The 12,891-nt window shown below is 31.6% G+C and overlaps 1 protein-coding gene across 1 annotated transcript in view; it reads left to right on the top strand.

Annotated features, from left to right (window-relative positions):
- Positions 1-12,891, top strand: part of LOC127728294 (ral guanine nucleotide dissociation stimulator-like 1) — a 431,288-nt gene that overhangs the window by 90,077 nt on the left and 328,320 nt on the right. The window lies entirely within an intron of this gene.

The following is a 12,891-nucleotide window of genomic DNA, read 5'->3' as shown; positions in this document are numbered from 1 at the left end:
AACATTTAAGAATGCACGTGCTTCCCTTGACTCCCGTGACAACGTCACAACAATGCATAGGAAGCTTGATATAACTCGTAATTTCATAGTTGTAGCATATTGATGTAATTATAAGAATTGAATAGTCTTTCTGTAATTTTATAGGGTTGTAAAAGCGTTGATCGTAGGCACATTTTTATTACACAAAATGTGCTTTTGTCAACGCTTTTACAACCCAATGAAATTACAAAAAGAAGTATTAAATTTTTAAGTAAACACTGTGACTATGACGAAGCGTACTTAAGTTTTTTTTTTATAAAGGACGGATCATGAAAGATCAGCGAACCAGTGCTTCGATAAAACGAAATGTTACCAAATTTAGGGAATTGATATCACACTTGAATTATACAAACCTTATCTCATCGTTCGATAGAGGAGGCGAAGAACTCTGAACCTCTGAAATGAAGGACAAACTTTATAAGAAATGAACTATAAACTTAGGAAACATGTAAAAATGTTACTATAAACGAATTTCCTCTTCGAAAGAAACTCAACTGAAACCGAACATGTTGTTTTCAATACTAGCACTGCAAAATTATCCATAAATGTGATGGTAGGAAATCTATAATGACAAATTGTATAAAATAAAAAAAAAAAAAAAAAAAGAAAACATTTAAGAAAGGATTTTTAAAAAAAATTAATTTGTTAATTTCGTATTAAGTATTACCTCTTATGTATGACTTTTCATAATCAGATATCCATCAAATCTGTAATTATTTATGAAATTTGGAATTTAGTCATGTCTAGACTGAATATAGACATGACCTCTCAGTTAGGTATTAAAAGAATATCATTAGCTCCTGCTTATCTACCCCCCCCCCCCCCCCCCCCCCCTTTTCCCCCGATTGTGATAGATTCCTAACAACAACATAAAGACTTATAACTCTATATATGTTTTGCATGTATTCAGTTTTGCCAAGAAAGCAACACAACAGTGTGTGACTATACCAAGTCAGGCGGTCTGAACCTTTGTTTTGCATTTTTGTTTGTCTTTGTTTGTACGTATATTTTTCGAGGAGTCGGTTGTTGGTTGATAGTGTGGCCTACTGTACCAATACTGTCCAATAATTTTGTTAATTCCTGTTATCATGCTAGCTTTTTATGTATTTTTTTTTAACATGTTCCTTATCATAACAGAAATGACCCAGTTCCATCGCAGAATTTTCAGATTTGTTTTGTTCCATTTAAATTCTAATACAAAAGACAAAAGATACTTAGAGGTCATTCAAAACTCATAAGTCGAAGAAAAACTCACAACGCCATGGGAAAAAAAAATCATAGAAAAAATTGAGGATTACGACAATCTGAGATTTCCAATATAATAGGGAAGAAATGATCTTGCATCATCGCTGACATATATTTGACCACATTATCATGCATCAATCAAAATTTAAAGCTTTTTGAATTATCTCCCTATCAACATTCCTATACATTTTGAATGCATTGATACTCTTACTTTCAGAGGAAGAACTTTGCAAATTAAACAATCAAAATCAATAATTGGCTCGATCGCAGAAACCGAATAAGATACTTCTTAATTACGGACCCCGTACATTAGAGCTGTAAGTTTGGTTCAACTTTGCCATGGACTTTCAGGGAAATATGAAATCAGATGTCTTGTAGGTTTGATTGAACCTATGTGGTATAATTTCCACATGTAAACCACATAAACAGTAGTAATGGGGATCTTTATGGTATAGAACCACTAATTCGGGTCCGGTAGTGGAGAAGACACAAGTCTTAGAAAGAAGTCCTTATATAAACAAAAAAGTTCCGACGCTAAGCTGTAACTTTTTCAAAAAGTAAAACATATAGGCAATTTTGGTATCAAATGAAAACTTTGGATCACTGTAGAACCCTTGTTGAAAGATTTTCTTGAATAATTAAATAAATATCTGAAATGATGATAGGATGGCATATGTGCCCTGTTGATCAGATCAGGAGTACCTGTTTTTATACTACCCAACTTCCGACAACCAGTGCGCTCTAAAATGCAATCAAAGGTATGTTGAGTTTTTCAGCACAAGTCAGGTGTGGTTTTACTATGAAATGACAGCCACTTTATTTGAACTTGAGACAAAATATCTATATAGACCAAATCAGGATTCCAGTAAACTTTGAAAACAACTAACCTTTCAGAGAAGAGTAAGTTTGAAAATTAACTAATCGGATTCAATCATAGCATCTATGCGAATTGCTTTATTATGAACCTTGAGAAACACTTTCCCGGTAAATGTAATCTAATTTGGCTTCACATTTTCAAATGAGGTAACAAAAAATCTAAACTTTATCGGTAATGAACGATAGGTGCCAAGTGATGGTAATGTCTCGAGTTAAACAGAGAATGTGTTGAATGTTATTGAGACGGCAATGGAAAAGTTTGAAAAAAACAATTTATCAAAGATACAAAACTTTTACTCTTCTGCAAATAAAGTTTATTTTATAGGTATTCAGTGATGAACAAAGTTCCAATAATCATCTGGTTGCTAACAATATTTAATGATTTTTACGGAAAATAAAAGCTACACAGAGTGTTAAATGTCCGCGTACAAGTTGCTTTCTTTAAAAAAAGAAATGCAATCGTAAACCCAAATCCTTGTTGGGCATTAAATATTAGATTTTTTTTTTAGATAAGAGTTAGTTTCTAGGCTTATGTTCAAATACAAATGTGAAGAAATTTAATCAATTAATGATTATTTGTGCTTAAAAAAAGAAATGCAATACGTGAACCTTAATAGCTGTTTTTATTGGAATTTGAGATATGTTCATGGTTATTTGAACAATGGCTTGATATTATTCATTATGAAGATCCTTACACCTGCTCTGCAAGGTTTTTGTGATGCTTAGGGTAGTAAGCATTGGCAATTTTAAGTTGTGTGCTTTGTGCTCTTAAAAGTTTTAGATGACAAACCTCTTTTTTTAAAAACAAAAACTTTTTAAAACCTTTAACTCGATTTGAAGATATTTTTTGAATGTCCCTTTTTATTTTGATGTTTTCTTATATTTTAAATTGTGGGTCATGAAAAAAGGCCTGCAAGTTTAATTGTAAATATATATAATTTGAATTGCACTGTATTCTCTTCACCTTGATGACCAAAACGAATTCATTAAGAAAGCTATTTACAGCCTAAACAAAACAGCTTACACCTTGTACTTATAAATAAACAAACTAAATTGAAAACAACAAAACAACTAACATAATCAAACCTGAAATTATCACTGAATACCCATTTCTAAACATTAGTTTGTTTAAAGGCCACAGTTATGAACTGTTGTAAGGTGTTCCTTTTTTTATTTGAACACGTTTTTTCATTAACTTTTAAAGGGTGTCTTTTACATGGTAAAGTTACACTACTGTCTTATGGTATGTATGCAAATTCTTTTAAAACATGTGTATTCCGATAAGCACATGTCCCAAGTCAGAAGCATGTTGTTTAGTGGATTTTTTTTTTGGTGCAGTTCATATTTGCTTTTTGTTTCTGGTTTGAAGTTAAATTAGATTTGATTTTTCCTGTTCGAATTGTTGTATAACAGTGTCTTGGGGCCCCTAGTAGGATGCAGTTAAAAAAAAATGAATTAGCCTGCTTTGTACATCAAGTACATCTTCCCTAGACTGAAAATCTTAAATGAAATGCTAGTAATACTTCTTTTATAGATTTTAGTTTTAACGATTTTGAACGTTTGGAACGAGATGGATGCAGTTCAATGTGAGCCAAGCCTTTGTGTTGAAGGCTGTATTATAACCTATAATTGCTTACTTTGACTACACTGTGTCTTGATGGAGAGTTGTCTCATTGGTATTCCTACCACATTTAAAACAGATATTCCCTCTGACATTTGACAAATCCATAAGAATAATCTAAATATTGAAATGGAACTGAAGTTGCCTTGTAAGTTTCTTATATTGACCTATCCTTTTTTAGTTTTATACCAGAGACATATAATACAAAATTGTATTTGACGAACATTTTGAAGAGTCTTAATTACTACAGGTTAGATAATCTGTTCCCTGGCCCAGATAACAATAAATAGAAATTATTTTTTCTTATCTCTGCCTGCATCTGTCATCACTCGATGTCTATAAATAGACATTTGATATCTTATCGCTGACCCTGTTAAGTCTGCTGAAATTGTTTTGCATGATTAATTTTAAGGTTATCGATCGTAATTAAAGCGGCACATTTAATTCGTTATTTCATTGCTTGAAGTATTATTTATTTCATCTGCATGGTCAAATGTATTTTTTTTTAAATATATTTTAGATTTAGATTTCAGTTTTAGTTTTTTTTCATATTCAATATCTATTTATTCACATTCTAATAACGAAAAAGGATCCAGATATACCTATAACAATCTGATTTGTTATTTTAATCAAGGAGGTTATATGACCTCCTTGTTTTTTAAAAAGGAAATAATGTTGCAATATTTAAACAAAGAAAATAACTGTATTTCAATTTGCAATGTATTTTCATAATTAATTTAAACGTTATTTTTAATAAACGATATTTTTTTCGAAAAATCCTCGTTTTTTACATCCATTCAAGGACGTATAATAGATTATATACGTCCTTGGTCTATTCTAGACGTAAAATTTTAATAAAGTGCAAGAAAGACTTCTTTTTAATTTCAGTATAAAAAAAAAGGAATTAGCCTGCTTTGTACATCAAGTACATCTTCCCTAGACTCAAAATCTTAAATGAAATGCTAGTAATACTTCTTTTATAGATTTTAGTTTTAACGATTCTCGTTCCGAATGTAAATCGCATTGTTTACATGAAATCTTATCTCATATCTAAACACAGCTGGTTTCAACGTTCGACTCTAATTAAAATAAGTACGCATATATGTAGGTAAATATTAGCAGCTTGTAATTGCGTGCAAGGAAGTATTCAAATGCTTATTAAAGTAGCTTGCATCATAATAAATTTCGCATCATATGTAACATATCTCTATAGCAACTTTAAGATGCTAATGCTTTTTCAACAGGTCAATTAATAAGCTATTGCGCATGTATATGAAAGGTGGTCGTAGAAAGAACAGATGTATTCCGAATAACATCCGGTGTTCCGAAATACTACGGACATCGTCTAATATATACTGCGTAAACCCTCAGGGGTTTACGCAATGATGTAGTTATAAAGAAATTCCATCAATACTGCGAAGACAGACTTAGAATAATTGAAAATTATCCAACAAATGTTGTTTGGGAGTTCGTTCTGAATTATATAAATAGCAAACATTGAATCATTATTTACAACTGGAACAATAAACAACATTTAACTTATGAAGCCCCTCATGGGGGTGTCCAAGTAATCACATAATCAGAAATTGTTTGCCAACGTAATCACATAATCATTAAATATTTTTTTCAACTAGATAATCAAATAATCAAAAATTCAGTCCTAGATTATCAAATAATCATATAATCATGAAATATTTGGTCTGGTAATCAAATAATCACTATAAAAACGGCCAAGTAATCACATAATCAAAAAACCCCATGAGGAGGCTCACTTATCTGATAACCTTACATAGTGTATTGATAATGGATAGATGAAATGAAGACTTTTACATTCAAAGACCCTTTTGTATTGTTTACACTGTGCATATTATAGAACACTGGCATACAACCTCTATAGATATCTTATTAAGATATTTTTTCTACACAGTCCAATCACTAGAAGACTGTTCCCTAACACTCTTTAAATTCGTTAATTTTTAAACATGTTTTAACCTTAAATATTCCAGTATTTTAAGACAGTGCACTAATCAATTCAGTACTAATTTGGGGAAATCAACGCCAACGGTTGGCAGAGACAAAGACGTATTTTTAAATAATAAGCATTTTCATTTTCTCAACTGAAGCTTTTAACCAAACAGAAATATGATAACATACCACATAGTATACACAAAACCAGAGTCAAAACAGCAAAGCGAACCATTGCGAACTGAATGCAAGCTGTCCAAGTTTCGTGCACGTATTTATCGTAGATAAGTTTTGATAAGACATGTACTACTTGATTTCTCAAACTCGGATTCACTGATCATACTTTATACTTAATACGGTTGACATTCGAAGAGAAGTCTATAACGTTTCCACATATTTATACATCTTTGCTTTCAATTATTTTGCTTTACGTGTTCATAATGAAGATAAATACAGAAAAGCCCTTCTGACGCACGCAATTTATAAAATTTATATTAAAGTGTTATTGTCATTTTTTGGTTGTTGAACAATTGCACTTACTAAATGCAAATTGAATTAAAGTGTTAACTTGCAAAATCTGAATTTTAGGTCAAAATAAAGTCATGATTTCTTGTATAAGTAAACCATTACGACTTTGAACCTAAAATTGAGACCCTGTTTTTCTCAACTGCTGCTCTTTTTGTATTTGAATTATTAAAATTCGACAACAAAGGGAAAACACATTTAGATTTGAAATAAAACTACTAAAACGCACCAAGTACACTCAAGATTTAGTTAAAGCCTTTGAAAAATAATAGGTTAATAGAAATTTTTACAAAACGTCGTCGTATTTTTTTGTTTTTTAAATTCTTAATCATTAAATCTAACGTATATCTCATACTTTTTATTCCAACAAATGCGAAATGTTGTTGTCCCGTCAACAGGATGTCCCCATATATTTTATACAGACAATTATTTCATTTAGAATAATGTCTAAATCCTAAAACTCTTTAAAAAAAAAGTAAAAAAGAAGAATTCTTTTTTTCACAATTTATATTTATTATTTCTCGTATAAAAATAAACTCACCAAAGATGCCAGGCTAATAAGTTGTACACCAGACGCACGTTTTGTCTACAAAGGACTCATTAGTGACGCCCGAATCAAAGACGATAAAAGTTAAAACAAGTATGTTTTCTTAGCAGTCTCTCCAAAACTTGAAAAAAGTTTGTTTAAGAATAAAATTTACCAACAGATATGTCAAAGAGACACAGAGCAGTCATTATTGAAGTTACCTTAAATGACAGTCACTGGTCCTCAAAATGTAAAGATGACTGCAAATGAAAACAAATAACCCAAATCAGTGTGCTTTGCTAGTATTAATGCCTACCAGAGACAATGACGGATCCAGGATTTTGTTTTTAATTACGTATTACTCCGAAAACTGTAGAAAAAAGATTGTAATTTTTCCCTTTCATGAAAGCAAATATAAAAATAAAGTTTGTGGTGAACTATTTGGGTCGGAAAATACCTCTAAATTTTATCAAGAGTATGGAGAGGAATACAAATAATGTGAATACACAGAACCCCGATCGAATTATTCGCATTATTCCCTGTAATTTATCAACTCAAAGTATTCCATTTTCCTATAATTTCCATTTTATTCTTTAAAAAATATATGATATTTTTTTTGAGGTGAGGGGGTGGGTTTAAGGTGAGGAGAAAGCGTAAGTCATACGATCAATATTTAGAACTCGCATTCTGTTATCTGATGCATATATCTGGATGTAGCTTTCCTTGAAATCGCAGTAATTAATCTCACATTCATGTCCATTCTTCAAAAATCGCAATAATAAATGCACGCAATAATTTCTGAATTTACAGTATACAAAATGAATAGAAATTTCAATCACGCAATCCAAATTAAAACTATATCAAAGCACTTTTATTTTGTTTTCAATATAGATCCATTTCCACAAAGCACATAACTATATGCGATTTAATGAACTAGCAACAGAAGAGAGGAATTCAAATTACTTTCAATCTTATTGTAATTTTTCCTGTTAATTTTTTCCCCCCACTTAACAATATGTATCATGGTCTCGTCCATTATGTAAACAAGAACCGAATTGGAAAAGCTTTGTTTTTCTCCCACTTTGTAACGAATCTTCTTCTTTTGTTTCAACTACCCTTTTCATAAGGTCTTTCCATTTCTATGTAGGAACATTCTTGCAGCGTCTGCATAAGGAGTATAAATAACCAAAAATACCAGGATTATAATTTTGTAGAAATGTGTTTCTTCTACAAAAGACTTATCAGTGAAACAGTACGAAGTTGAAGATCATTGAGGACCAAAATTCCGAAAAAGGATTGCCAAATACAGCTAAGGTAATTTATTCCTGGGGTAGAAAATATTCAGTATTTCGAACAATTCATGGTGTTGTAAACAGTGAATTTATAAATATGACGATATCCATGATAAGTCTTGTCAACAGAGAAGTACTGACTACTGGGTTGGTGATACCGTCGGGGAGGAAACCTCGATCAACCAGCAGTGGCATTGACCCAGTGGTTGAAAGTAAACTTATGAAAGATACTAGGATTATTATTTTGTACGCCAGACGCGCGTTTCTAATTCGGTGTTCATTTATACAAATGCTTATTATGAAAAAGAGATGTAGGATTTATGTACATTAATTGGGACTTAATATTACATCCAGATGAACATGAGACGACGGCATCGCAAATTGATATTTAGCTTGTTTGCAAAGAGTAAAATAAGTTGGCGAAAGAAATATTGTTTTGTCGAAAGGGTTGGAGAAAAAAATTGACCCAGAGAACCCTGTATATTTGATATATGGAATGATTGTCAAGTGTAAATGTCCGTCTGGTAGGGTTCATCTGACCTTGATTTTTTTTCTCTCAATGAAATATGTTTCAAAGCATAACATCATGACCTGTGTAAGGTCATTATTTATACTGATAAAAATACTACTGTTACTGTTTGTTAACATATTTGATTCATTTTATTTTACATAAAGTAATCATAACGTAAAATTAAAAGAAAAGTTGTATGTCAATGTTTCCTTATCACACTCGTCTGTTGAACATTTAAATGAAGCAGTACCAACTGGTGAACCGGCAGCTGCTGAGAGTTTTGCCTTTTTTCTCCCATCTGACGGTCGGTTTAATCCATACAGGATGTTCAATGCCTCAATTTGTTGTTCGGCAAACGTTCTTTTGTATACTCTTACTGCTTTACTACGATGACCTACAATACACAGCTTAATTACTTGTGTGTTTAAGTTATCATTTTATTTTCAGGAATATACTTTTTTTACAATTTTGAACGGAGTGTAATTTTAGATCCAAAGATTAAAAATTACAAATTATCATTTCACTAGAATCGCATCTGTTTTTTCGGCCACACGCTTGTTCTTCTATTCCAGTATTATAAAGACGTGTAGATTCTGATGTTCAGAGGCTGTGGTTTGTGGGTTTTCCAGTGAGAAAACTACTTGTGTACACTTGTTTCACTGTGCCTTGCAATGTGTTGTGTCCAATGGTAGGTATATTATACCATTGTGCATCTTTGATATGTTTCATAGGTGTAAGATAAAAAAAAATCTTCCATTTATAGGCCTGAAATATTAGAAAATGTAATGTTCAGTTTAACTTTCAACACACATGATAATGTAATGTTGATTTAATTTATCGCTAAAGTAAATGGTGATTACTTGAGATTAAATTAACCGTGCAAAACTGGTCAGAGCACTTTTTGTACACATCAAATGTTACCATATTTAAGCATGTGTATAGATATTAAAGACAAAACTTTGAAATGTTGTCGATTCACATCGTTTTGGAATTCTTAATTTAACCGTTGGATGTCTGTTTTGCACGTTTTACATGCACAATAGACGATTTTATGATGCCTCTGTACCATTTCGTTCTTTTTTTTAGACTTATATTTATTCTTTACACAATTAAATTACCATATTTGCTCATTTTCCATAAAGGAACCGACACGTTATTCAATGAGATAGAGACTATAACTATATATGATATGAGAAAAATAAAGCTATTGTTATTTTGAAATATTCTGAATAACATTCATTGTCTGAAAATATAACCTGCTTTAACGCGTTTAAAAGCCCATGCAACAGCAGAAATAAAAAGTATTCCCCGTTTTACAAAGTTATATGATAATTATCTTACAGTTCGGTATTTTAGAGCCTCGCAGTTCGGTATTTTTGTTATACTTTTTTTTACCAAAGTGAATTTTCTTTTCATATACTGTATCCATACATTTATTCCTGTCTTCGAATGCTCCGGTACATTTTGGAGCAACTTTTCTTTCTGTGCTTAAGATCACCTGCATTAGCCTTTGAAGTGTCGTCTTTGTATACTAGATATTGTAATTTTGTATCCTTATATGAAACGAGATCTTCATTGGTCCTTTCATTAATGATAGCATTCAACACTTGTCTAGCCCGAAGAAATTCGGGATCTGAGAAAAAGTTGAATATATCCCTGTATTGATGAATACTGATATTTACCCGATCCCTATTTCATAGACTGAAATTTTGCCAAAAATTGGTTTCCAGATGTTATCTTTTGATCTGTAAGACCAACTTTTACAACACATGTGTAAATTATGCCAAAAAGATTTTGGTATAAATAGGTTAAAGGTCAAGGTCACATCAGCTATTGATAAACTGAAATTTTGGCAATATTTAGTTCTGGAAGTTGTCTTTTACTAGCTTTTACCAAACTTGATAATTCCTCATAGGATGAAAAAGATCAAGGTTATTTGTGGGGTCAATTGATAAAATGATTTTGGGTAAAGTTTAATTTCCATATGTTTTGCTTGCACCATATATCCAACTTTTACCAAGTTTGAATAGGAAATACTACATACGATGATTTCATTATATTTGGAAAATGCATTACCTAGTAATATTTCTTTTGTAGACTAGTATATATTGCTTATCATCAACGATATGTATATCTAAGAGGATGTTTTAAAGACATACCATTCCCTCAAGATCATAATGATATCGGATACAAACTTTTCTTTAAAGTTGATTATTAGACTGAAGAATTTGAAGCTAATTATAAACGATGTGAAAAAGCGGAAAAGAGGTAGTTCCAATTTCCCCTCAGGATTAAAATCAAAAAGTTGAATTCGTATATTAGTCAATAAAATATTTCACACATTAACACTCATATTGCTGTTGAAAACAATTTGTTGCAAATTTTTCATGCATGTGTAAAATGTGTAGAAAATATTTTTATCTGAAAGACATATATAACTACACCAAGATGTAATTAAATGTTATTGGATATCCTGCATTTATCAGTTTTTTCCTTCACATAAGGTCAAATTGCTGAAAGAACCTTCCTAACTTATTGAAATATTTCGTTTTGCTTAACCATACTACCTTGGTGTAAATAAGAGACACCCTATCGGACCAACGCCCGCATGGATGTATCTAATACTAGTGCTTAATTTCAATAAAATGTGGTTTTGGTTAAAAATGTCCTGAAATCTATCAATATTAGAAATTGGAGTTTTGAACAATGTTTAACATTAATTATTTACTAAAATTGAGAATGGAAATGGGGAATATGTCAAAGAGACAACAACCCGACCAAAGAGCAGACAACAGCCGAAGGCCACCAATGGGTCTTCAACGCAGCGAGAAAATCCCGCACCCGGATGTGGTCCTCAGCTGGCCCCTAAATAAAATTGTGTACTAGTTCAGTGAAAATGGACGTCACACTAAACTCCAAAACATATAAATGAACTAATATTAAAAAACATACAAGACTTGCAAAGGCCAGAGGCTCCTGACTTGGGACAGGCGAAAAAATGCGGCGGGGTTAAACATGTTTTGTGAGATCTCAACCCTCCCCCTATACCTCTAGCCAATGTAGAATAAAGAAACACATAGCAATACGCACAGTAAAACTCAGTTTAAAAGAAGTCCGATGTCAGAATAGGTAACAAAAAAAAACTAAGCAAAATGACAATGATACATAAATTAACAAAGGACTACTAGCAGTTACTGACATGCCAGCTCCAGACCCCAATTTAACTGAAAGAACGATTATGTCTTCATCATATGAAAATCAAGTACAATCCCTCCCGTTAGGGGTTCAGTATCATACCATCATAAAATATATGAGAAGAACATAACCCGTATCATGCCAACAACTGGTTTTAGAATAAATGTGTTTATTTCTGATGCAAAGACCATATGAGTGAATCAATATTAATACCAAAATATGCAATCCTTAATGACCTGACAACAGTATCGTAACGATATCCTTTCCGAATAAGTCTGTTTAAAGGTTTGGTTAGCCTTTGAGGTGAATGCCGACATTTTTGTGCTTTGTAAAGAATATTACATAAAATATTGGATGTGAAATACCTGAACGTATAAGATGTCTGCATGTTGATTTATATTTACGAATGATGTCCTTGTACCGATGATAAAATTTAGTAAATGTTTTGACTAGTTTGTGATATCGAAAACCCTGGGGTAAACTAACATTTTTCTAAAAAAATACATAATGTTGTTACATTATATGAATCGATACTGTGAATTATTAATTAGTAAAGGCAAAAAGACCTGTAAAAAATGTACCTTTTATGAAATAAATTCAGGAGAAAATTGGCCCTAACTCGTCCCATAAACTCTCTAATATTTCAAAGAAATTTCAAGAGGAACACATTCAAGTATCATCTTTATCTTTATTGGCAAACGTTGAGTGTACTGGGTACTGTTGGATTGTTGTTAGTGTAGATTTTAACAAGAAGATTATACATCCAGATATCATGTTTTTTCAACCACGCTCTACTTTCCATCTCTGTACCACAAAGATGATTGAAGTTGCAACTAAAAACGAAAAGATATTGTTATAACTTTTGAATACTTACAGTTAGATCTAAGATGACATATTCAGAAAGCACTGGTAAAAAAAGGAAAGACACACAATTCAAAATCTAGTACAATTTCATACAACATTTTATATCAAATAACATTAAGATACTTTTCAAAAGAATAAATGAAAAATCTAATGATGTTAAAAGCCCTTTTAACATTATTAAATATTTGAACTATTTAGTAACCACATTTCAAGGCCTACTACTATGAAATAA

Source organism: Mytilus californianus, unplaced genomic scaffold (assembly GCF_021869535.1).
Source record: "Mytilus californianus isolate M0D057914Y unplaced genomic scaffold, xbMytCali1.0.p SCAF_2, whole genome shotgun sequence".
NCBI classification, from domain to species: domain Eukaryota; kingdom Metazoa; phylum Mollusca; class Bivalvia; order Mytilida; family Mytilidae; genus Mytilus; species Mytilus californianus.
This window is presented reverse-complemented; position numbering and strand designations above follow the sequence as displayed.